This window comes from Amblyomma mixtum, chromosome 2 (assembly GCF_055824585.1).
Source record: "Amblyomma mixtum isolate Tamu chromosome 2, ASM5582458v1, whole genome shotgun sequence".
Taxonomy (NCBI): Eukaryota; Metazoa; Arthropoda; class Arachnida; order Ixodida; family Ixodidae; genus Amblyomma; species Amblyomma mixtum.
The window spans coordinates 22,805,962-22,832,375 of record NC_143013.1 but is presented as its reverse complement, the minus strand read 5'-3'; the positions used below and the strand labels follow the sequence as shown (position 1 = coordinate 22,832,375).

The 26,414-nt window shown below is 46.6% G+C and overlaps 1 protein-coding gene and 4 pseudogenes across 3 annotated transcripts in view; 4 read left to right on the top strand and 1 right to left on the bottom strand.

Annotated features, from left to right (window-relative positions):
- Window positions 1–26,414, bottom strand: part of LOC149358668 (uncharacterized) — a 274,207-nt gene that overhangs the window by 15,926 nt on the left and 231,867 nt on the right. The gene's annotated exons all lie outside the window — the stretch shown is intronic.
- LOC149358676 (very long chain fatty acid elongase AAEL008004 pseudogene) lies at window positions 3,849–5,079 on the top strand (annotated as a pseudogene).
- LOC149358675 (very long chain fatty acid elongase 4 pseudogene) lies at window positions 14,297–17,305 on the top strand (annotated as a pseudogene).
- Window positions 20,022–21,073, top strand: LOC149358674 (very long chain fatty acid elongase AAEL008004 pseudogene; annotated as a pseudogene).
- On the top strand, window positions 22,719–24,373 carry LOC149358673 (very long chain fatty acid elongase 4 pseudogene; annotated as a pseudogene).

Here is a 26,414-nt window from a genome sequence, read left to right as displayed (position 1 = left end):
CGAAACGATTTTTACCCGATGGGGCTCTTAGGCACGCACTGAACACTAGCTACACAGCCCTTCGCGAGCACAGCTGTCTAAAAAGAAAGAGGCTGCTGTGGTGAACTTTGACCGTTACTGACCTTTTTCGACCTACAGTGTCGCTACGAACGGCGAAGCAACTGCGGGCGGTAACACGCAAAGCTACTCTACAGACCTCAACCTCAGCCCGTCCAGAGCAGGTCAACCAGCGGGCCAGAGCGGCGTAATTGGGCGGGCCCGCTAGCTGACTTGGCGAGTTTAATGAAAACATCACGTAACTACCTGGTTCGGTAGTTCACTTCAACGACAAAAGCGCCTACAGGGCACTCCAGCAGTTCGTCCACACGCAGCGTGTTGGTGTGGCGTGCCCTCACTTCGGCGGAAGAAAATTAAAATACAGGCGAGCAGCACGAGTAGCACAGGTAGCTAAATGGCGCGAAATTTAAGTGGTTATGAACCCCTCCTCTGAGTCTTCGCGTGGGCTCTTTTCTTTTTTTTTATCTGTCGACTGAGCATCCTTAACACGACCATACTTGTCAGCTTTTTCCCATGCTTCTTTTAACACTTGCCATCGTTCCTGATGCTAGCTTTCTGTTCATATAGCGTCATGAACATAAAGAACCACCACTGGCCGTCATCGGAACCGAAGGTCCATAAAAAGGAAACAACAAACGGCTGTCTCTAAAGCGTCTTCCAAAGGCGTTCTCAGCATCTGTAAGGCCTTCGGGAGCTGCAGTCTGAAGGGAAACTGTACGAGATAGACGTTAAGAGACAGGGAAGTATTTTGTGCCTGTTTCGATATGGCGACACCGCGTAGAAAGAGCCTGCACGCATTCATTCACATCCTCTCTCACGACGGCTCCCTTGCCCGAGGACAACATTCTGCTCCCTATCCGCCATTACACTTCCACCACACCAAGACGAAAACGTCCTAGTACGGACGTAGTACAGTCAACACTCATGCTGGGCCTTCCAGCAACGGCACATACCCCTCTATAGACATCACATTATCCACCAGCATATACAACGAGACCAGTACCTTAACATCCTCGTTCAGTGGATTCCTGGCCAAGAATGCGTATCGCGGAACGAGGCAGCGCACAGTATTACCCGCGACTGCAATTATCCGGGGCTCCCATGTCCGTGGCCCGACTTCCAGGACGGCGCGAAAGGCACATGCTAAGAAAAACACGCGATACTGAAAGACTGCAGATAACAAATAGCTCTACCGCCATCCTGATGGGATATGAACTGCGAAGAAGCCTGCGTACTAAGTCGCGCACAGACCCATTCGATTGTGACCCCGCTTACAATCGGCCAGTTCACCACGTCTCCAAAGCCCGTTGCCTGCACCCACTGCGGGGACTTCCCATCTTTCACACATACACTTATAGCACTTCCTTAACGTACTGCGTGAGATCCCGTAGACGGACACAGCACTAAGAAGCCCTAAAAAGGCGGCTAAAAGTTCAACAGAACTTATTATCTCTCTCCTCTCTTCCCATGTCATCGATCTCGGCCTTTCACTTTACTTTCCCTTCCAGTATCTTCATTTCCTCCCCTCCCTGTTATTAGCTATATCCTTTCTTCATCCCTCTCCCTCAACAATATTAATTCCCTCTCCTCTTTTTAGAGGGCTACACCGGACGTCGGACAACAAAATTCAGCCAAGGAATTGCCAACGGTCGGCGCAATAAATGCGAAACATTTCAAAAAGAAAGGCCGATAATTATGCTTGTTTTGATTGCTATAGAGCATAAAAAACAAGGCAAAAAAAAGGAGAAAAAAAGGGGGGGGGGGGGGGGGGGCGGAGGGGTGGAGTGCTGGGAAAGAACGAAGTAGCTGTGACGACTGGCAGCTTTAGGAACCTTCAAAGTGGCTGTTGTTACAAGAGTGAAAATAAAATGCCAGATTTGGCCGGCTTCCGTTAACGAGAGATAAATAAGAGCACATTTATGAACGTATCGACGTAGAGGACATGCAGACACGAGGAAGAAAAGACACAGCAAAACATAGAGGTGTAAGCAATAGGAAAGGAACGCGTCACCTGCATGCAACCAACGACTGGTACCCAGGTACCAGTGAGAACAATGCTTATGTTTTTATTTTTTTTCCCCTAAAGTATCTTTCCACTCAGATATTTAAACTTTTCCACGTTCATTGAAGAGGTAGCGTAAATCTGGTTGAGTGCCAACTAAATGAGTTTTTCTTCCTGTCTGATCTGTACCTTGCATAAGTGATTTTATAGCGTTCGTCCATACCCCGGAGTTGCTTTCACGCCTTGCGGTGGAACACTTCCTGCACCGCTGAAAGTCCAAAGGTCGGGAGGGGTCGGATAAAGAATTTGTCCTCATCCTACAGACAGTTGCAGCTTCGGGGATGACGTAAGTGCATGTCTATAACCCCGTTACTTCCAGCACATTAGCAGCGTAATCAGGAATTTGGAAAGGCTTCATAGGCGTTTTGACGAATAGAAGGTTAGGACACCTATAAGGTAGGTTTGCACATACCGTACTTACGCGTGTTTTGCCCGCCTTGCACACAACCCGCACCCTTGATTAAATCCTCACAATAGGAAAGCTGGCTCCCCCCTCCCCCTTTTGTTGTCCGCACCACTTACATGTAGGGATAAACATTCAGCATTTTTGTTACTGCACAGACAATGGTCACTTTGTTGTGAGTCCAAGTTAGATTTTCAGATCCTCGATCAGACGATTAGCCCACGACCTAATTCAGTCATTACAGACACTGCCGTTATTAGAATCTTCGTCATCCATGTCTAAAATTTTGTCGTCTTCGATTCTACTCAGCTTGTTAGCGAAAACTCCGTCAAGTTCTTGAGTGGATTGTCCGCACAGGTTGACCAACAACCTTTGATAATCCACCTGTGCAATAGCGTGTCGATGGGGATAGCGGACGCTCCAGTGAAACCGACACTCTCCCGAAATCTGCGCGTAATCCGCAAACCCGCACTTTTACGACATTTTTTTTTTTGTTCAATTTGTAGGGCGGACAATGCGTGAAAAAATGCGCTACGCTTCGAAGGTTTCCATTGCGTCCTTTATGCCAGCACAGAAATCTGATCGGGAGTGTGTTTTCCCGTCGAAAATTAATTTAACAGCGGTCACTAAGCCCAGCCGTGAGAACAGCGGGCACTGATTAAAAAACGTCGCGTCGACAGTGACGCAATAGCCAGCCGACCATGCCCCGGAGAAATGCAGTACCGTGAGAAATTCTGCCCGACGACCCGTCGTACAAGGAAGCGCTTCTTCGACAACTGTTTTTCGACGTGGAGAGCGCTTTTTTTCTTCTACTCGTCTCACCTCCTCCTCCTCTTCATTTTTTTTTTTTGCGCTATTTATCCTGTTTAGCGTGCTTTGCACTGCACTCCGCAGTGTTCATCGAATGGGTATTCGAAGTGTGTAGAGAGAAATTAGTGATTAGCCTTAGGTGAAATGTGTCAATGTGTGGAAACAAAGGAATAGACGAGCTCTCATGGGCGGCGGCAGAGACCGATGGAGAGAGCGATGCGGGGGAATTTTGTTCCCACGCATCCGTTTTTCCATTCAAAGCACTGCCATTCTTTCTCCTTGCGTGCGTAATTTGTGTCGCCAAGCTGATTCCGACAGACAAAAGAAAGCAATAAACGCACATTGCTTTCACTTCTCTTCACTTCTTTCATCGGCAATTCACAGAGGCTGCTCCATAGAAATTCAGAACTGATAAGCAGTTGCCCCAATCGCGAGCAGCATGGGCATCACTTCCTTGACTCCACCTCATTGTTAGTCCCGGACCTTCCTGCTCTCTCTATAACCCTCTCGCCTTCAATCTATAAATATACAAGCGTTGGCGGGCGGACCATTGTCTTCTAATACAGTGCGCTGCGATTCGCCCGACCAGACGAAGCAGCGCGCTCAAGAGGGAAGGAACGATTGCTTGTACGGTGGAACCACACCACAAGGAGAACCTCACAACAGCTCGGCAGACATAGTCCGGCGGAACATACTGGCAAGACATGGCATCGCTTCAGAAGCTCAAGATGGCGTCGCCACTGGTCGAGTGGTACGACTACCTAACTTCGCTGAAGGATCCCCGCACGGCAGGATGGGGCGGCATAGAGGACGCCAGGCTGGTTTTTCCGCTTCTGGCGGGCTACGTCTACTTTGTCAAGATCGCCGGGCCCCGCTGGATGAAACACCGCAAGCCGTTCGACCTCAGGTGGGCAGTGCTGACGTACAACGCGCTGACTGTTGTGGCCAACGCCTACTTCGCCGTGCGGATAATGAGTCTCACGTACTTGGGAGGAAAGTACAGTCTCTTCTGTCAGGGCATCAACTATGACTCACCCGACGAAACGGACATGGCCATCTTGAAGCTCGGCTGGTGGTACAGCTTCGTCAGGATCGCCGACTTTATGGATACCGTGTTTTTTGTGCTGCGCAAGAAGAACGCGCAGATCACCTTCCTGCACGTCATCCACCACTTCCTGGTCGTGCTCAGCGGGTGGATGTACATCAACTACGGTGGCGACGGACATACGGCCTTGGGCGGGTTCGTGAACATGTGCGTCCACGTCATCATGTACTCCTACTACTTCCTCGCCGCCCTGGGCCCTTCGATGCAGAAGTATCTCTGGTGGAAGCGCTACCTGACCAAGCTGCAAATCGCCCAGTTCGTGGGACTCATGATGCACATGGCGATAACGCTCTTCTACGACTGCGGATACCCGAGGCCGCTAGCTCTGATAGCGCTGTCCCAGGGATTCCTGGGTCTGGGACTATTCATCAACTTCTACGTGCAAAGCTACTTGAAGCCGAAGAAGTTGCAGACGGAAAAGGAGAAACACGTGAAAAGCAGTTAGACACGGGCCTGCTGTATTTCACGGTTCGAGGACAGCGACAAACATCTTGTAAAGTTAAACGAGAACTCCATTCGGTGCTTAGGCGAGTCGTAAAGGTGAACCATGCCTCCTTCAGAAATGTACGGCGGATTCTGAGGGACGCGTATGGTGCTTTACGTAAATCCTAAGGTGAATGTTGGGCCATTATCATCTATGATTTATTTTGATATTATATATGACGAGAAGATTTCTTGTCAGCAAAGTGTTTCGTAAACATCCGACGGTCGCATCAATTTTTGATTACACAAGTGAGTGTTGTTAGTTTATGTTATACTTGTTTTTGCCTTGTAGATAGTATTCTTGTATTGCACAATGCCACAGTTTTGAATAAAGCAGCTCTTGGTCTTTGTTCAAATTCTAAATAAATAAAACAACTGCAAGAACTGACTGCTTCTCTTATTGACGTGAGAGAAGTGTCGCAGTTTCCCGTAGGAATAATTTACTGCGAAGTAATCTGACGACAAGATATTAAGGTTGCCGTGGGATGCCTCCAACGCTGGGTTGCAGCGCACATCAGAGCAAAGTATGGTTTCGACGTATTAAGTTGTCTTGCACGTCGGCATCGAAACGACAAATAAAACAAAGTAAAAGCAAATATCTAACGCCATCTGGATCGAAGACGAGCGCGAAGAAAGCCTCAGGCGGCTTCGCGAATAACATTATTCTTCCACTGACCTCATGTGTCCATCTCGAGTCAAATGGCACTGTCTTTGAAGGAACGCAGTCGTGGCACTAACCCATGCATAAAAAAAGAATGAGAAAGAAAGGATACAACAGCTGACGCGACGAAAGCCTCGAATAAGGCAAGCTGACAGCACAATGCTGTGAGCGCAAGCAAGAACGTTATGGCGTGTGGGTTACGAACACGTCTTCACAGTTGAGATGTGACATTTGAGTTCGCGACGAATAATAAGAGGCAACGTACTCCATAGCCGTAGCTACCACAGCGCCCACATGGAGGGACAGGACTAAGAGGAAAGATAGTAAAAGTGGTTGAACAAGCAGGCTGCCTGTCTTGTCCCCGCAGCGGACATAGGTAATGGTAGCATGCTAAGAGAAGAAGCGAATGCGCGCACTTGTATGCCAGCGACATTTTTTCGAAGACTTGTTGAAGGAGGAGTGCCGACACAACGCCAGCACTTACGGATTTCCCAATCCACTCAAGAAAATGCGCTCGGACCGGGACATGTCAACGACAGAAGCAGTACACAATGTAACAAGAAAAGAACAGCTCTCTTGGTTCCAATCGCGAGCAGTCGGGACGCAAAGCAAAGCAAAAAAGAAGCGAGGCTACAGAGAAGATATTCACAAATAGAGATGTCTTTACGTTATGACAGCGGGTTTGCGGCATGCATGGTGCGGCGACTGACAGTACCGAGTGATCCCGAAGCTTCTGTCGGCTTATTTGAGTGCATTATGAAATAAAAAATACAAGTAACAGTTAAAAGCTTGCAAAGCCGCGAAAGGAAAGCCGATTCTGTCCTAGCCGGCTCCATGCTGTAACGTCGCCATTATATCATTAACTGCACATTCATCTTTTCCACAAACTGAAAAAGTAATTAGTTTTGCATTCCCTGTTCCTCAAACTCAAAATATTTCTGGCTTCGGCTTATCCCAAGTTTCTTCCCATCACTGCTCCATCGACAGCGACTTTGCCTTATAACTTATCCCTGCAATTATATTTTATCTTGTTCTGGCGCATGCACCGAAAAATAGTTGCATCGTCCGAAGAGTAACGGCCTGAGCTGGCACAGATGAATTATAATCAAATCGGTTTCGCTATCCATTATTCTTTTTATTTAATCTTCTTGTTAGCGGGAAGAAAGGTTAAAAAGTCTTGAAAAGCGGCTCAGCTTATTAAATGCATTGATGGAAACTTGTACCGTGACTTTCAAAAATCAGAAAGAAAGGATATATCCGAAACAAACAAAAAATACGTAAATTTTGTGCACGGTGGAGAACTAAGATTGTATTTAATTGGTTATAAATTTTATTTGCGTTCAGAATCTGTTCTCGGCACGTGGTATTTTGAGGCAGAACCGCCTTGCTTTTGCCGCAGGCATCCTTTTCATCACTTCCCACACTGCGAGTGAAAAACGGTATAAAGAAGCCTAGCCATTATACGAACTCGAAAAAAGGCACATTCTCAGGGCACGTAGTGCCGACTCAGGAGTGCAAAGAATGGGTTATCATAACTTTGTTTTGTCTTCGCCTACAGATCCATCGTCTTCAGTGCGCATGCGAGACGCCCAACGGCGAACGTGCACTGCATCGGCTACTGCAAGGGCTAGCCGATGCGCCATGAGGGTATACTGATGCCACGGGTCTTCTGGGACGTCCTCATCACTGCTTTCGCATTTTAACGCGGCGGAAGTTTATGTAACGGCCAGCATACACACTTACATAACCTTTTCTTCGCGAAACTTTGTATCTTTGTGCGAACGTGTTCTTCTCGGTTGCTTGTTACATAACAGCAAAAAAACGTCTTCGCCATGTCTTGTCTGGAAGCCACCGTGTCTGGGGTGAAGTGGGGAAGTGTCGTCGTCTGCAAGTTGCAGGGGTTTGGTATGCTGTGACATCAGTGACACGTAAGCTGTACCTATCCGTTGGTGCTCTTCTAAGAAAACTCAAATTAAATTTTATTTCCTCCTTGAACAGGCCCTTACAAAAAAGTTTTAGATAGTATATAGAGCGTCTATAGACTGTCTATAGACAAATCCTAGAGAACAGTCTGTAGGCAACACAAATTACATAGACAGTGTGCAGACAATCTATAGATTTATGGCCATACACTTTTAGTGGACTTTTGTCTATAGACAGTCTATAGGCTATTAATAGACAAAAAGCAATATATATATAAGAAGTCAACAGAGTCAATAAGACGTCTATAGACTGTATATAGACCATTTTTATAAGGGGGCGGTCATGCAAATGTCCTCAACGGTCCGGCTCCTCATCGCTTCCTTAATGCAATGGTTGGGGAGTCCGTTACGGTTACGGTGTTACGGTTACTGCGCCTTCTCTTTACTCAAGGCCTGCTCCTCCTCATGCTCAGAGACAATGGTACGCGCTCGCCGGACGTAGTATGGCCATCGTCATCATCATCATCATCATCAGCCTAGCCACGTCCACTGCCGGGCAAAGGTCTCTCCCATATATTTCCAAATAACCATGGCCCGTGCCAGTTGCGGCCACCTTATCCCTGCAAACTTCTGTTTGATCCATAACCGACTATGCTTTCTTCCTTTCTCTTAACGTAGCCCGTAGCGCCTATAGCGGTGCGGGCAGGGCATTTTTACCTTTATTTTGTGTTCAGGACCCTAACCTAATTTTTATCTTTTAGCGTTAATCCTGCCATTTTCCCTTCCGTTTGGCCGCTGCGTTGTCCTGAATCTAAATTTAAGCTTTTAGGCTTTTCAGCTTTTTGTCAGCCTCTGTTCTGTTACGCTCTGTTCTGTCACTTCGTTTTTTCCCGTGCTTGTCTGTCTGCGCTTTTAACCCCTTTCAGTATGCACCAACTAGCCTCCAAAAACGTTTTCCAAGCTCTCGCCCTGTAAATAAGTATCACCAGCCGTTAATCCCTTCAAAAACAAGCAAACAAAATTTGCTCAGCCAGGTACCCCGGAATTAGCAAAGAGAATTGTGCATGTAAAGCTAAACCTGCACATTAGTGCAGACTAGTGCTAACAAACACTAGCGGCCTAAGCAGGGGCACGCAACCCGGCGCGGACTTCCAGGAATCAACTTCAGCTCGCTGCCAGACAGTGGTTCCTTGCTAGCAACCCGCCCTACCATGGCTTCCGCTTTCAAAGAGCTTTTAAACTTTTAAGCTTCTAAGAGCTCTTAAGCTGTTAAACGGGAAAATTGTAAGTCGCCTGCCTTTGTCTACGCTTTTCTTTACGTCCTGTCAACAAGGATCCTCCTTTAATACACTTCTTGTGCCCAACTACTAACTGACACGTAATTATATATTTTCTTCTTAAGCCGGAAGAGCTCCTTATCTGCACGCCTTAGTTGTTCCGGCCTTCGCTATCTGGCATTGCACAGAATAGTTGGCTGCAATAAAGAAGATTACTTTAGGTACCTGCGAAAGAAAAGAGAGAGCAAAAATAATCAATCAGGGCGTGCCATGTTAGCCCCCGCATGATGACCTTCAACAAAGATTCATTATGTGCCGGGGCATACCGCCTTTCCCCTTTCTAGTCACGGTTAGCTGATTTCATTGTCTCTGTACATGCACTTATTTGTTTGCGGTGAAGTCGCCGCTGCCGTTGTTCGCCGAATAAAGATGAGGCGAAGAGACCTCGACAAAAAAAAAAAATACCAGCATTAAGGAAAAGCTTCCGGACTTTTCCCTCCTCGTCGTTTTCGGTGGCAAGAAGTGCGGAAGGCGAAATACTTCAGACTTGTCGTCATGCGCTCTAATAATAATGCGAGAACATTTTTAAGGCGAAAGCCTTTAATGGCTCATACTGTCGTCCGTTAGCTGAGGGTGTCACACCTTTGGCAGCGTTTTAACTCGTGTGAACTCGGGAACTAGAAAAGATAGGAGAAAGCGAATGGTTGCTTCAGATAGAGGAGGAAAAAGTTAACCTAGAGGCCAAGTTTTATGGCTGTAGACTAATTAGTTAATTCATTATAGGTAAAAATGTCGAAAATGCGTCAAAATAGCGCGGACGTCGATATATCCACGGGAACGGTATGACGTCACATCCACCTGAAGTCGTCACGGCATAGTGAAAATTGTCACAGAATGGTCGGAATAACGTCGGATTTGTGTCAAATTAGATGGAAAAATGTGTAAATAAGCGTAATAAACATTTAAGATCCCCGAAAGATGTATAATTTGGGTATCAATATAGCCACGGGAACGGTGTGACGTCACATCTACCGGAAGTCGTCACGGTATAATACAATTCCATTTCGACTCAATTCCTCTTCTTTTGCTTTTAGTAACTTGCTCATACTACAAGGTCACATCGCGGGCACCATCTTCGGCATGGTGCGTTCAAAGCCGAATGGAATTGTAATGGAATCGATACTTTACACAGGCTCGCATTTGCTAGCGCAAGCTGGACTTTCAACTTCAGGTAACCTGCTTGGAAGCCTGAATTCGTGCAGACAGTAATGTCTACCGGTGATTGCTGGCCGCGACAGCAGCGTATCTGTCAACTTCTTTTTTTCCTTTTGTGATCTCTCTCGCAGTCTTCGGTTCGTGCAGTGATTTTGTTTTTTCTTCTGATAGAAAAAATTCTTTTGCTTAGTGTTATCCGAAAAAAAAAAACAACAAACAAGTGCGATGAAAAAGCAGTGCCGTGAGAAGCGTCACAAATCGCACGAACGTGGCGCGTTACAATAGAGCGATTATTGTCTTTCGATTCGACTTGGTGCGCATCTTCTTAGGGTATTGAGACGGAAGAAAAGAACAAAAATAGAAGAGAAGTTGAATAGAATACTTATATTACTTCGACGTGCTGTAGCCACGGTAATTCCGAATTCATGTATGAAAGTTATTGCTTTCTCTCTCTCTTTTGTGCAGCTGTAGAAGCACGCAGTCTTCCGGCGGTGACGCAGCGAGTTTCACTTTCTTTTTCCTCAACTTCCCCGAATCAGCTCTCTCAACAGCATTGTGTCAATTAAATATCCCGTTCACTTGCGTACACGATCGGGACTCCGAAGCAAGTGCTACAAGACTAGCGGCGCTTTTCACCTCAACTATATAGGCGTATAAAGCGACAGAGGAGCATCGCGTTTTTCCTTTTCATTTCTCGTTGTTCCACGAATGAGCTCGCGTGGCCTTCACGCGCGAAGAACAGATCCCACGACGCCAACGAGGTGATTGCCCGCCGGGCAAAAATCGCTCCCGGAAAATCGAGAACATCTTGAGACCACTTACGATGTCACGCCGTCCAGCCACATTGTACGCACAATGTGACACAAACTTATGCCGCTCGAAAAAGAGCCCCCAGTCCTTGATTCACAGTAAGCGAAGGTTCCAAGATTTGCATTCGAGGAAAGAAGATGTAGGGGAAAGAAGTCGAAAGCAGAGTAAGACAGACAGAAAAATTACAGCACAATAAGCAGCTTCAATAGCTGCTATCATGAGATAGCGGACCAACAACGACGACAACAAAAAAATGCGGGATTATCGTGCACTCATTTAATTCAGCGTTGCTAATAGTCGCCATTTTACTGCGCATGCAATACTATTATTTCGCGAATTTCCAAGGCGTTGTTGAACTGGTTAAGTTGACACAGCTACGGTTGGTCAGAGCGGAGTCAGGCACACTAATAGGCGCATGCTCTAGCATGACATCATGTCGTGTAGTTTAAATAATAAGCAGTTTAGTGTACTGTACAGAGGGGTGTAGCATAGTGCAGTGTAGTGTAGTGTAGTGTAACAATTAGTGCCGAATATATACAGTATGTCAAGAGTAATGATATATAACAGGCACCTATATCACTAAATGATTGCAGTGTAAACAGACTGTGTTCCTAGTATACAGCATGTTTCATTTTATTCATTAAAATTTTTTAAATAAAAAAGCTACCAGGTGATCGTCGAAGATACTGCGAATTTCTGCGCCAGCTAGTCGCTTGAACCTCGAACTCCTCGAACTAAGTTTTGTTCATAGTTCAAAAATGTTGAGAAGAAAAATTTACCACAACGATAATAGATCTTCAGAGAGGCTTGTCTGAGTATTCGCTGAGTAATCTGTGTATTCGTTTCGCGCATCTTTGAGGGAAATATTTTTTAAATGCGACTACCACCCTCACTGATGCTACTACTCTCCTGAAGCTCTAACCACCACCATTAACAACCTATATCCACCCTACAAAAACCTTGCGCCCACTACTCATCCACCTTTGCCCTCCACCCACCTTCACCCTGCAGAAGGGGCCACCGAACACCAGCCTTCCGCCTTCCAACCTACAGAGGCTAATAATGCTCCCTTGAATGGGTAGCCACATTAATACTTTAGCAATTACTCAATTCCTCCCTTATTAGAAGCTTCACCCGCCATTAACCACCCCCCTGCCCCCCCTTCACCTTCCAGAATTGCCTACGCACCAGACGTCTACGCAGCAATGGAACGAAAAAACGAAGGCAAAATACAATTCCAAACCGTAACGGGAAGGCGATCATTGTAGAAGAGAAATGAGCGACCAATAAACGCAGTTTTGTCGCGTCACATCGTATTATCAACTGTGCACTTTTTTGCCTCAGTTTCTGTAAGGGCTTAAACATTCTCGGCATGGTCATGTGATGCTTACGCACGCGCGGATACGTGATTAGTTGTCACTCTCCTAGCATATTACCCTCGCTAATTTCGTCCGAAACTCGCCAATTACGATGACGCACGCTAACTACTTCCTTGTTCTGTTTACAATGCCCGTCCGCAATAAGCGCATTAAACTCGCTGTTCTGGCTCCTGCGCAAACACAAGTTCCAATGTAATGCGCGAGCAAGCTGAACATGCAATACGGCAAACAGACAAAAAATACACACGCATCGCAAGCAAATCGTCGAAGGAAACTGCGAAGATGCTATTTCTTACTCAACACCACGAAACGACGACGACGCGTGCTACGAACGTCATACCATTTATGGCCGTGATGTCATCATCATCATCAGCTTGACTACGCCCACTGCAGGGCAAAGACCTCTCCCACGCAGTGAAGCATTGCGTCCAAGTCAGTTTACAAAGGAAACACCTACGATCCTCAGCTGCAAGCTGGCGTGCATGAGACCTAATAGTAGGGGTGCGCGAATATTTGAATAGAGAATCGAATACCATCCTACTCGATTATTCGAAAGAGTCAAATATTGTTCGTTCAAAATTATTCGAGACGAATAGAATACGTTCTCAATGTTTCGAATTCTTTTCGAATAAATGGCACAAAGTTTGAATAAGGCCTGCCGTATTTTTCATCAACGGCTCTTTCAAAAACAGGGACCATCCCTACACCGTGTGCCATCCTGCCGCGATCAGTATGCACACGAAGGGTTCAGTGCCGCGACACCGCCCATTCGTGTGGCGGTGGTCATAATGCTCATACACGCCCTTTAAGACTGAACGACCCGATCAGGGCTCAGGCAAGTTCAGCAAACCCTGCCTTCATGTCCGATTTCAGTGGCCGTAGCTCATACGTAGCTGTCACTTGTGTCATGACCTCAGGTGCGGCTCTAGTTTATTCCCTTCCATCATGAATAGAAAAAGGTCATTTCCCTATGTGCATAACTTGACGGTCATAGAGTTAATATACTGACTTCATGTTGCGACCCCCTCGTGGAGATCAGTGCTGCAGCTTTTACTGGCTATAGCTTTAAATGCTCAAGTTACAGCACAGTACCACAGCGACTCCGCTGACGCTTCAGTGCTTCGCACGATTGCTCACTTTGTACGATTATTCGCATAAGCAGCGAATATTAGTAGAAATGTTCGATTCGTATTAGAATTAGGTATTTAGCCACAACATTCGTATTAGATTCGGTTTGGAGAAAGTACTATTCGCACACCTCCACCTAATAGTGTCGTATTTGGAATGAATTAATGAAATTTTGAGACCTCTGCTCTGAAACCTATTTCCGTGTTTCTTTATTATGAATTTACCGACCTGATGTGACAAATAAACTTAAGCTCGAAACCTGAATTTGAAACGAATGTCGCCGGCGGTTTCACAACGCTCAATCACAGGATAAGCAATGCAAAATGTTTGTCTAAAGGAAGCTCTCGTAGGAGTAAAAAAAGAGAGTGAAATATCACCGACGTGTTCAGAGTCAATGAACTAGCAAACAGCATTGCAGGTTTACGTGATAAGCTGCTTCAGCCATATTTTGTTTGGCCGGCCGGTCTCATGCGCTCACGCGGTAACGCTGCAGCCTGCCCTGTATTTTGACTACAGGGCACACAGGCAGTTTTCGTGATGAGCTGTACTCTTCGCGAAGCGTGGAACCAATAACCAAGAGGAGTCAGAGACGAAGCCCGTCGAAGACCCGCAAAATTCCGCGGTCGCGATCACAAAATTCCTCTCCCGTAAGTGAAATGCATGATTGGTCGGCAGCTTTTAAACTGGCTGCAAGCATTGGGCCAGCGGTCGCGAGGTCGAAAAATCAAAAGGCGCGCTTGCGTACGCCAAATGTTGTGAATACGGCGCACGTATATCCTTTGACCGGAATATTTACACTAGGTGCCAAACATCCTCGTTCAGCGTAATTGCCAAATTTACTTCACGTTTAACTCTTTCCCAGCTACGCGACTGTTTGGGGCAGAAAACCTTCCAGGTTGCGTAAGCCGTCTTTCTTGCGGCCTCGAGCGCGTTGCCAGTAACCACTGCCGACAGCACGTGGCGTGCATATTTTATCATCGCGATTCACCCAAGGGCAGCACCTATAAGTGCTCCTCACCCGCGGCCACTTCGTCCGCTTTCCTCGTTGCGGCATACGAAAGCGGCCGTGCACGTACAGACCTCACATTGTGAGCACGGATGTCTTGACGAATGTCTGTCTACTCCTTTCTTGGACCTCTTAATCCAGCCACCCAGCCTCTGCGGCTTGCAAGAGTTTAAAACTGCTCTCAGTTAACGACCCAGAAGCGCTCCGGAAGAAGGTGGAGACGAACAACTTTTCGAATCTTCGTCCCGTTTCGGTGACAAGCGATCGCGTCTTCGTTCAGAAGCAAAACCAAAGAAATGGCGTCTACAGTGTTCAACAATCAGCTGACATTGGTCATCACAGACTTGTACAACAATTTCTGGTCCCGGAGAGATCCTCGCACCGAAGGGTGGGGTGGCATTGCAGACAGCAAGTTCGCGCTGCCATTGCTGGTAGGGTACGTATATTTCGCCAAAGTAGGGGGCCCACGCTGGATGAAGGACCGTAGGCCCTTCGATCTAAGGTGGGCTATCCTGGTGTACAACGCGTCCACGGCGCTCGCTAACGCCTACGTCGCTGTGAGAGCCCTACAGGTGGCGTTCTTGTCCGGCTACTACAACCCCTTCTGCCAGGGCATCCAGTATAGCTCTCCCAGTGAAACGGACTTTACGATTCTGCGGCTCATCTGGTGGTACTGCTTCGTGAGGGTCGCCGACTTCCTGGACACCGTGTTCTTTGTGCTGCGCAAGAAGAACTCGCAGATCAGCTTCCTGCACGTCATCCACCACTTCCTGATCGTGCTCAGCGGGTGGTTCTACATGAACTTCGGCGCCGATGGGCAGTCCGTGTTTGGAGTGGCCGTGAACGCCATGGTTCACGTCATCATGTACTCCTACTACTTTCTTGCTGCACTAGGTCCGTCTGTGCGGAAGTACCTCTGGTGGAAGCGCTACCTCACCGAGCTGCAGATCGCCCAGTTCGTAGGCCTCTTGATGTACATGTCCATCACGCTCTTCTACGACTGCGGATACCCGAGGACCCTGGCCCTATTCGCTGTCTTTCAAGGCTTTGTGGGCCTCGTACTCTTTGTAAACTTTTACATCAAGAGCTATGTCAAGAGAAAGGCTCGAGGCGCAGGACGCGATGCCGCAAACAAAAGTGATTAAGTCTGTAGCGCTGTGATGCCAAGGCGGCAGGTCGTCGCAGAACGCGCAGTCTCGCTCCTGCTACTCGCTGCATTCATCCCGCCATCCTTCGCAAGACGGTCGTCGTATCAGCGCTGCTGACTGTACACGCCGGAGGTGCGCGGGACGCTCTTACCCGGTTCCGTGGACAAAAAGTCATGTTATTATTGTATGCTTTGCTTGGTTGTTCACAGCGGTAGTTGTTAAAAATTAACTGATAATTACTGCTTAACGACTATAAATATACTGTAACTGAGGGATGTAATATTTATCCGTGTAGTAATTGATTGATGTTGCCTCACAAGCTATAAAAACCAAAAGAGTTATGTGAGGGGGGATTACGTAAATAGGGGAAATATCAGGGTCATGAGTGACATGGCTGTACAATGCTTATTGACTGTTAGTGCCGATCACTGAAAAGTTAATGGCGCATTAGTGACTACAAAAACGGCCGTTATTTCGTCTATAAAAGTAACCAAATCAAAGATGTTCACGATATACACCGGAAGACCCTTCCAGCGAATGACAGACTGCGTAAAAGCGGACAAATTAAATGTAACGGTTCAACCAGAACGGTTTTGGAAACTTCGAAGGTTTAAACGGCTTGAGGTGCGGTCAGAATGGGTAGCAGGCAGAGTTGAAAGGTTGAAACTGCAGACTATTTTATGAAATAGGCAAGTTTGAGCGATTGATATTCCTGATCGTTGTGTAGAAAGAGCGTTCATTTAATGTTTGCTGCGCTTGTGTGACGGTTGTAGTTTTTGCAGATGAAACGTGCAGCACGGTTTTCAACCAATTCAAGGGTGTTAATTAAATAAGCCTGACGAGGTGACCAAATCGGTGATGCGTACTCGAGTAGGCGAGCTTAAAAGTGATGGCAAGAGTTGCACGGAGATTACGTTTTTAGATAACCTAATACGTTAAAACCTGCGACTGTCTGTATGACTGCACCAGGAGTGCAATGAGATCTGCAGATGAACGAGTTTTGGGTAAATGGTGCAAAAACATGCGATCGATTTAATGGTAGATGTAATTTTAGATGGCAGGTCATTTCGTGTAGATGAAGAACAGCAACGGGCCCACAACGCTACCTTTAGGTACATCAGACAGTACATCGCTAAACGGAGATGAGTGACAGGTAACACTTGCGAAATGTTTGCGAAATGAAAAGGAAGTTTTTATCCGCTAGGTTTTTAATGATTCTAGGCAAAGGGAAGTAATTTTAGTTATGAAACGTCAATAGGCGAAGTGGTCAATTAGTTTGAATAGTGTAAGAATAAGAAATCTGTTTGAAAGGTACCGTCCACGTTGTGTAGCAGTTGTTTAGTGAACACCGTGAATTCAGTCTCAAATGAAAAGCCTTTCTTGAACCCATGCTGGTTAGTAAACAAGAAATTATTACAGATGTTTCGCAACACCTCACTTGATAATGTACTCGACTATCTTGCATGGGACGGATGACAATGATATGGGGCCATAATTATGCGCATTCATTTGGTCACCAGATTTGAATAAGGGGATATTTTTGCCGGTTTTCGAATCCCTTGGATTTTCTGCAGTTGCTAGCGAGTGCGGATAAATACCAGGGAGAGGAAAGCCAACTGAAATATAACATTCAAAGAAAGATTATTGTCCTGTACGGCGCACATACAGCTGCTGTTTATCCTTGCCGACGAAAACAGTTCGCCACCGCCTGATTGATGCATGTATAAGCGACACGCAAGGCATTTAGCATAGTGGCAGAAAGTGGTTCAATGGTGGTGCGACGGAAGCCAGAGAGTATGCACTGTTTTTGGAGTGGGCACTAATGTATTACAATAACAACACTAACATTTTAGATACGATCATTGAAACTTTTTAAAATCGTTTTCTTAAACGTTAAAAAGAAAGAACAGCCTAGTTGTCGCTGACAGCATCGAAATACTGACAAGTCTGTTAAGAGTCCTCACTGTTTCTTCCGTGTTTTTCAATAAAAAAATATTCTTACGTCGAGTTGCTTCTGTCAAGCTCCAGTTTCTTCGTTAGAAACGTTGTGATCTGGTCAGGCGGGTACCTTGTTCAAGCATATTTATAAGCACCAATAGGCACTTATCTAAAGCGGTTTAAACCGGTTTTGTCCTAGCTAGTCAAGTAACCAAACACAATACCATCGTTTTTTCTTAGCGGAAAAATACAGTGAGGCGGACGTAAGAGAAAATAATTCGACGATAGCTTGCAGTTGTAACTAAGTGGCCTTCGGAGATCAAAAATAGTACGAAGTAACATTTACGACGCCAAAATACAGAGGCTATAGTCTGATTATTCGTTGAGGAAACTATGCCTTGAGGAAAATATTTTGTTTGCCTCCGTTTCTATAAGGGCTCATACTTTTGCATTCTCGTCATACAGTGATTACACATGCGCAGTCGTCATGAGTTACCGGTTTCCTAGCATATTTCGTCCAAATCTGGCCATGTTCAGAACGCGCGCGCTGACCATGCACTTCCTTGTTCTTTTATCATCGCCGGCCTCAATAAACGCATTAAACCCGTTCTTCTCCTGAACCTTCCGCCACGTGTGAGTGCCAAGTTAATTTGCGAACAAGCTGAGCTTGAAACGAGATAAAAAGTAAAAAAAAAAAACAAGAGAAAGCATGCACGCATCGTAATTAAATCGCCGCAGCAAACTACGAAGATGCCATTTGTTACTCAGCACCCTCAGCACCACGACACATTGACGACGCCTACTGCGAGCACCATGCCATTAATGGCCTTCGTGTAATTAGGAATTAAGAACCAAAACGTAGTGATACATGATGCACAAATCAGTTTAAGAAAACATCTTCGACCTTCAACTGAAAGCTGACCGGTACGAGTCCTGGTACTGTTTAATTTGAAATGAATTAATCAATGTATGAACTTGTATTTCTTTTATGTATTTACTAAACTGATGTGAACAATAAACTAGTAGTTATAACTTCAATTCGAAAAGAACATAACATGTACCGCGACAACGTTGAATCAGGCGATTACCAATGCAAAGTGCGAGTCAAATAGCACCTCTAATAGCAAGAAAATCAAGAGGAAGTAGCTCCGATATGCTCAGAGCAATGAACGAGAAAACTTCCTTCTAGATTTATCTGATACACTGGTTCAATCCCACTTCGGCTGGCCAGTCTCACGGGTACACGTGGTAACATTACAGCCACACCAGTGTTTTGATTTCTCGATGCAACAGCAGTTTTCGTGATAAGCTCCAACAGAACACTAGGATTCTTAAAGCGTCACCTACGCTCTGCACCTCAGCATGTCAAGCTCCTCGCATACAAATCATTAGTCAGATCAAAATTAGAATACGCATCTCCCATCTGGTCTCCAAAGCAAGCATATCTCTGTAATTCAATTGAAGCAGTTCAAAACCGAGCAACTAGATTCATTCATTCATCGTATTCTTTTGATATCAGCATATCATCCCTCAAATCACAGTCCAGCCTACCTACCCTTGCTCATCGCCGCTGCATTGCTAGTTTATGTTTGTTTCACAAGTTTTTTTACTCTGAGCTACGACAGGAACCCTACATCTGCGCACCACCACCACGCATCTCCCTCCGCACCGGCCATCAGCAGCATGTGTCACGACCTCGCGCCCGCACCACTACATTTTCTTCATCATTCTTCCCCCGGACCGCGAACGACTGGAACGGCCTTCCCCGAGAACTTGCTGCTATCACATGCCAATCATTGTTCATCGAAGAAATCACGCGTGTACTTGCTCAGTGATAATCTTATATTTGTATAACTTTCAACTTATTTGTTAGTCATTCTGTTTTTCATTTCTGTGTGCCCCACCCCTTATGTAATACCCTCTAACGAGGGTCTTTAAGGTATTAAAGTGAAGTGAAGTGAAGAGGAGTGTGAGCGAAGGACATCACTGACCCGCAAAATTATTATGCGGTCGAATTCACGAAACTTCTCTCTTTTAGGTGAAATGAGTGATCGGTCGTCAGCCTTCACGCTGGCTACAACGATTGGGACAGCGGTAGCGAGAGGGGCCAGTCACACGGCGCGCTTGCGTAAGTCAAATGTAAATTTGGCGTCTAGCTACTTTGACCGGAGATAATCGCACTAGCTGTCAAACCTCCTCTTACGGCTTGATTAATTTATTTCGCGTTTTATTCTTTCCTAGATTAGTAGATACGCGACTGCTTTGGGCGCAAAATAGCTAGGACGGATCTATCACGGCCTCTGAGCGACCACGAGTGCGCTGCCAGACGTATGTAGCTGGCAGCACGTGCCGTACATATTTGTTATCGTTCATCCGCATGACTTTATGAAACCGGCTGCGCGCATACTCACCCCACATTGTGAGCACCGCTGTCTTGGACCTCATGACCCAGGTACGGAGCTTCTCGGTGCTGCAGAGTTCAAAACTGCTTGCTTGCAGTGACTGACACGCAAGCGCTATTCGCATTCGGAGCAGTTGCAAACGAACAATCTATCAAATCATCGTCAGGTTTGGGTAACAAGTGATCGCGTGTTCACTGAGAAACAAAAGCGAAGACATGGTGTCTACAGTGTTCGCCGACCATCCGACGTCCGTCATCACGGACGTCTACAACCACTTCTGGTCACTAAGAGATCCTCGCACCGAGGGTTGGGGCGGAATTGCAGACGCAAAGTTGGTGCTGCCCTTGCTGGTAGGGTACGTATACTTCGTCAAGGTCGGCGGTCCGCGCTGGATGAAACACCGCAAGCCCTTCGATCTAAGGTGGACCATCCTGGTGTACAACGCGCTCACGGCGCTCGCTAACGCCTTCTTCGCTGTGAGAGCCGTGCAGGTGGCATACCTGTCCGGCCACTACAGCCTCTTCTGCCAGGGCATCCAGTATAGCTCTCCCAGTGAGACGGACTTGACGATTCTGCGGCTCATCTGGTGGTACTGCTTCGTGAGGATCGCCGACCTCCTGGACACCGTGTTCTTCGTGTTGCGCAAGAAGAACTCGCAGATCACCCTTCTGCACTTCATGCACCATTTGTTGGTCGTGCTCACTGGATGGATCTTCATGAACTTCGGTGCGGACGGGCAGGCCCTCTTTACAGTGACCGTGAACGCCATCGTTCACGTCGTCATGTACTCCTACTACTTTCTTGCTGCACTGGGTCCGTCTGTGCGGAAGTACCTCCGATGGAAGCGCTATCTCACCGCGCTTCAGATCGTCCAGTTCATAGGAACGATGGCCCAGTGTGAGATAACGCTGTTCCACTACTGCGGATACCCGAGGACCCTGACCCTCATTGGTGTGTCTCAGGGTCACCTTGGCCTCTTTTTATTCGTAAAATTTTACATCAATAATTACGTCAAGAGGAAGGCGCGAGGAGTAGAAGGCGATGTCGACGTTAAAAGTGACTAAGTCTGCAATGCACGAAGCTATAGCCGGTACACTGTAACAAAACGCGCACTCTCGCTCTTGCTAATCCTGCCATTCATTGCGCCAACTGTGTCTCAAGGGTCATCGTTTCAGCGCTGCTGACTCTATACGACGGAGCTGCGTCGGACACTCATATCAGGTTTCATGGAGAAAAGAAAATTCACTGTTATTACTGTGTTGCTAGTTTGTTGGGTTGTTAACATCGGTAGTCAATATAAATGAATAGATGGTTGCAGCTTACCGAACATCTAGATATGATAATCAGCGCACTCAATAGGCAGCTGAAATACGACGTTCTGAGAGAAAGTATTGTGCTGTATGGCGCAGGCAGGGCCGCTTCTTCTCCCTACCCTTATAAAAATTGTCTATAGACTTCTTATAGACTCTATGCCTCTCTATAGATATTTTTGTCTATTAATACTCTATCGACTTCCTATAGACAGATGTCTTCTAAAAGTATGTGGCCATAAATAAATAGTCTATAAACTGTCTCTAACATTTGTATTGCCTTTAGACTGATCTTTAGTATTTGTCTAGAGAGTCTGTAGACTTTACAGACATTAGTCTATGGACAGTCTATAGAATGCCTAAAATTTTTTTAAGGGTACGGAGAAGAATATTCCTCGATTGCTTAACTAATATGTGGTTAAGCGAGGTATGTTGGACTTAGTATAGTGGTAGTGAAGGGCTTGAGCGGTGGCGTAACGGAAGCGAGATAGTATGCATTGTTATTTTGCAGTGGGCACTTATGTTTCAGAAAATACGAGGCCAGCATTGCAGATAATATCTTGGGATTTTTTATAGACCGTTTTCTTGTATGTGTAAGAAGAAGAAGAGGACGACTCCGCAGTGGCGCACTCCGTCGTCATCGCTGGTGGTTCGGTGTTCATATGTTAAAAATAAAGGACAGCCTAGTTGCCCTTGTCAGCATCAAAACTTTGGACAAGCAAGTTGACAGTCCTGTACTACTTGTATCGCGTGCTACAATAAAAAAAGTACCCTTATGTCGAGCTGATTTTGCCAGGCTCCAGTTTCTTGGTAAGAAAGGTTGAGTCATCTGGCCAGGTGGGTACCTGACAGCTTGCGCTTCTAACTAAATATCTTTCTTAGATCAAAAATATTACGAACGAGTGCTTAAAACGACGAACATAGCTCTGATACAGAGGCCAATATGAGTATTCGATTCGTTCATCGTTGAGGGAAATATTTTTTTTTTTGGCTTAGTTTCTATAACGCCGGAACTTTTCCTGTCCAGTCATATATTTTTCACGCAAGAGGAACAGTCACGAGTTATCACTCTCCTGTCGTGTTTTCTCTCACTCCTATCGACCAAATCTGGTCATGCTCCCCTTTGTCGAGCTAACCACTTCCTTGCTCTGTTATCACATCCGGCGTCAAAAACGTATTAAACGCGCTCTCTGCTTGACACTTCCGCCACATGTAAGCGCCAAGGCGATGCGCCAACAAGTTGAGCTCGAAACGCGTCAAACACAGAAAATAAATTATGCGCACAATGCAAGAAAATATTTGCATGGAAACTAAAAATATGCATTTCTTACTATTACGAAACTTCGACGAGCGCTACTGCGAATGCCATGCCATTTATGGCCATTATGTAGACAAAACTTATAAGCACAACGCAGTGATTCATTGGACACGTATCAGTTTATAGAAAAACACCTACCATCCTCATCCGCCAGCTCACCGATGTGAGTCGATCTCAAGCCTAGAGGATCAAACACAGTTGGTTCAGCGGGAGCAGCAAAAAGCCCTATTGATACGTTCACGTGGAAACGCTACATCCTACCCTGCATTTTGAGCTCTAGCGCAAAGGCAGTTTTTGTGAACTCCTGTTTAGCCCTAGTCTGGCAGCACTGGCTAAGGGGAGTTTTAGCCGAAATTTGCCGAAGATACGCAAAAATTCTGAGGCCGCGTACAGAAAATTCTTAGCGTGATCGGCAACTTGGACGCTGACTACGACTGGGCCACCGGTCGGGAGAGCGACCAGTCACACGGCGCGCTTGCATAAGTCGTGTGCTGTGAGTACGGCGCCTAGGTGTTTTGACGGGGGATGCTTGCATTAGCTGCCAAACCAACTCTTACTGCCTAGTTATTCAATTTACTTCAGGATTCCTTCTCTCCCAGAGTAGTAGTGACGCGACTGCTTGGGGCACGAAACTTTCGAGGCTACGCAGGACTTATCTCTCGGCCATGAGCCAACAACCCGCGGCCGACATTACGTGCGTGAGTATTTTACCTACGTCATTCCCCATGCCCTCTTCGTCACCGTTCTGTATGTTATCCTCGCCCAGCTACTCCGTTCACCTTCCTCGTTGAGGCGCACCAATCGGCTGCCTTGCCGAATGTCTACCCCCTTCTTGGACCTCTTGACCCAGCTACAGAGACAGCTTCTTGCACTTGGGGCAGTTGTATGAGGACAACGTTTCAAGTCTTCGTCCCGTTTGAATGAAAGCGATCGGGTCTTCGTTCGGAAAACAAAACCAAAGGCATGGCGTCCAGAGTGTTCGCCGTTCACCCGACGTCGGTCATCGCGGACTTCTACAAGAACTTCTGGTCTCGGAGAGACCCTCGCACGGAAGGCTGGGGCGGCATTGCAGACGCCAAGATGGTGCTGCCCATGCTAGTTGGATACCTGTACTTTGTCAAGGTCGGCGGTCCGCGCTGGATGAAGGATCGCAAGCCCTTCGATCTAAAGTGGGTCATCCTGGTGTACAACGCGCTTACGGCACTCGCTAACACCTACTTCTTTGTGAGAACAGTGCCGGTGGCGTACCTGTCGGGACACTACAGCCTTTTCTGCCAGGGCATCAACTACCACTCGCCAACAGAGAGGGACATGGCCATTTTGAGGCTTGGCTGGTGGTACAGCTTCGTCCGCATCGGCGACTTTATGGACACCGTGTTCTTCGTGCTGCGCAAGAAGAACGCACAGATCACATTCCTGCACGTCATCCACCACTTCCTGGTCGTGCTAAGCGGGTGGTTCTTCCTCAGCTTTGGAGGTGACGGACAGCCCATATTCGGGGTCTGCGTGAACGCTTTCATCCACGTCATCATGTACTCCTACTACTTCCTGGCCGCCCTGGGTCCGTCGGTGCAGAAGTACCTCTGGTGGAAGCGGTACCTCACAGAGCTGCAGATCGCCCAGTTCGTAGGCCTCATGTTTCACATGTCCATCACACTCTTCTATGACTGTGGATACCCGAGGACCCTGGCCCTCTTCTCTCTATCTCAGGGCCTTTTGGGCCTTGTGCTGTTTGTAAACTTTTACATAAAGAGTTACACCAAGAGAAAGGCGCGAGGCACAGAAAGCGATGCCAGCGTTAAAAGGGACTAAACCTGAGAGTAAGATGCCAAGACGGCAGGTCGTCACAAACGGCAGTCTTGCTTGTGGTAATCGCTGCATGCATCTCGCCAACTTTCGCCCAAGGGTCGGCTTATCGGCGGTGCTGATTATATGCGGGAGTTGCATGGGCCGCTCTAATGAGACTTCACGGAGAAAAAAAAAATACGCTGTGTTTTTATTACGTTCCTCGTTGGTTTGTTTCAACGGTAGTCATTAGGAATGATTAGATGATTAAATCTTGACGAATATCTTGATATGGTAATTAAGGCGGTCAATAGCCAACTGAAATTAGCGGTCAGAGAGGGATTATTGGGGTGTATGACTCGAGTATCGCTGCTGCTTCTACCCACAGGAACAATCCGCGACTGCCTAACTTATGCATGGTAAGCGACACGGTCGGAATTTGACGTAGTAGCAGTGAAGTGTTTCAATGGTGGTGTGGCGCAAGACAGAGAATATTCATTGTTTATGCAGTGGGTACCTATGTATTATAATAACCTCACTAGCAGTGTACATAACATCATGCCCATTTCTTTTAGGCCATTTCAGTTCATGGTAAGAAGAAAAGACGGCTTAGTTTTCGTTGTCAGAATGAAAACGCTGGACAAGCTGGTTAACAATCCTGTACGACCTCTTCCACGTTCTTCAATAAAGCATTCTTATGTCGACCTGGTTCTGTCAAGCTTCCATCTTCTGAGTGGAACATTCATTTTTATCTTTTCTTGGGGAAAGGATGGCTCCTTGTATCATGGCTGCCTGCTTCCTTGACTGCTTCACTGGGACATAGAGCTCCAACATACCGAACAAATATTTGTCTAATCCTTTTAGTTCGCTATTCGTAAACGAACGAGCTCCTGATATTCTGTGCTCTGTAGTTAGGAGAGCCACCCATATTTCAGCAAAGGGCCGGCTACGATTTTAACCCACCCGTCCCCCCGGGAAAGTGTACACAAAGATGTTCCAATGAAATGAGATCTTAAATGAGAAAAAAGGCCGAGGGCTCCGCACCGACAGAAGCGGCCGTCTGTTGATAGGTGTAGGAAATCCTAGTTAACTGTTTTCTATTTCTGGATGCCTCGTATATTTTGCGTTGACGTGATAGCCTAGACATTTTAATCTGACCTCAGGCACATGTATTTCACCTATGCATTGCAAGGCATTCAAGGACGTTGAGGATACGTCATAAAACACAAATGGGCTTTACCGTAGCTGGCTCATACCTGTGCGATATTATATACTACATAGGATTTTATACGATTGCTATATCATCTAGAAAATAAAGAGAAAAAAATAGGCCACGTTTTACTTCACCGAACGAGCTGCTAGAGGACCGTTCCGCAGAATCGCACGATGACAGAATACAACCTCACATCTCTCCTTGTTGTCAGCTAAGCAGTTGTAGTAAGTTGCAAAAAAAATTATTACAAGGAGAGGTAAGAAGAGCCGCATCGTACCGCTCGCCTGGGTTTTTTAAGGAACCATTTCTGCCGTATACGTCGCTCCGCTGGCATGAAAGAGTGTGCACCCGCCTTCCGAATTTATAGCACGGGCATCTTGTTTCCTTCGCCGCGCGGCACAATAATGCCTTCCCCGAGGACAATGAATCGTTAACCTTGAGAGGAAGAGAAAAATAAGTAAGTAAAAAAAGACGAACGAAGGGGCAGGGGAACGGCGTAGTAGACACTGCGGAGGCAAATAGACGTTCCCGCATGCAGCACGTGGACAAGCGTGAAAGAGTATACTATGAAAATAATAATAAAAAAAAAACACCAGCCGACCACTGTCAGTTATTCTGGTAGTTGTGATGGAAGCAAAGTTGGGTACTAACCACCAGTAAACGACTGCGACGGTGAACGGCGGTAAACGTGACCAAGATGTGTGAAGGAAGCTGTTCGAAAACACTAGGGAGAAGCACGATGAACATACTATATAGCGCTTGTTAGGCTCGAAAGCGGCGACGATGGTAACGTCAAATAACCAGCGATCAAAAGTTAATCCAGAGAGCCTACGGGAGCCTCTGCCAAGGCACAATAGGTCTGAAACGAGGGCGTAATTGTTACTAACGTTTACACCCATTGCCCACCCTCTCCCCCTTTCCCCCTCTCCATCTCGGCGAAGGTGTAGAAGATCTCAAATGGGTGCGTAACTGCGACTAACGC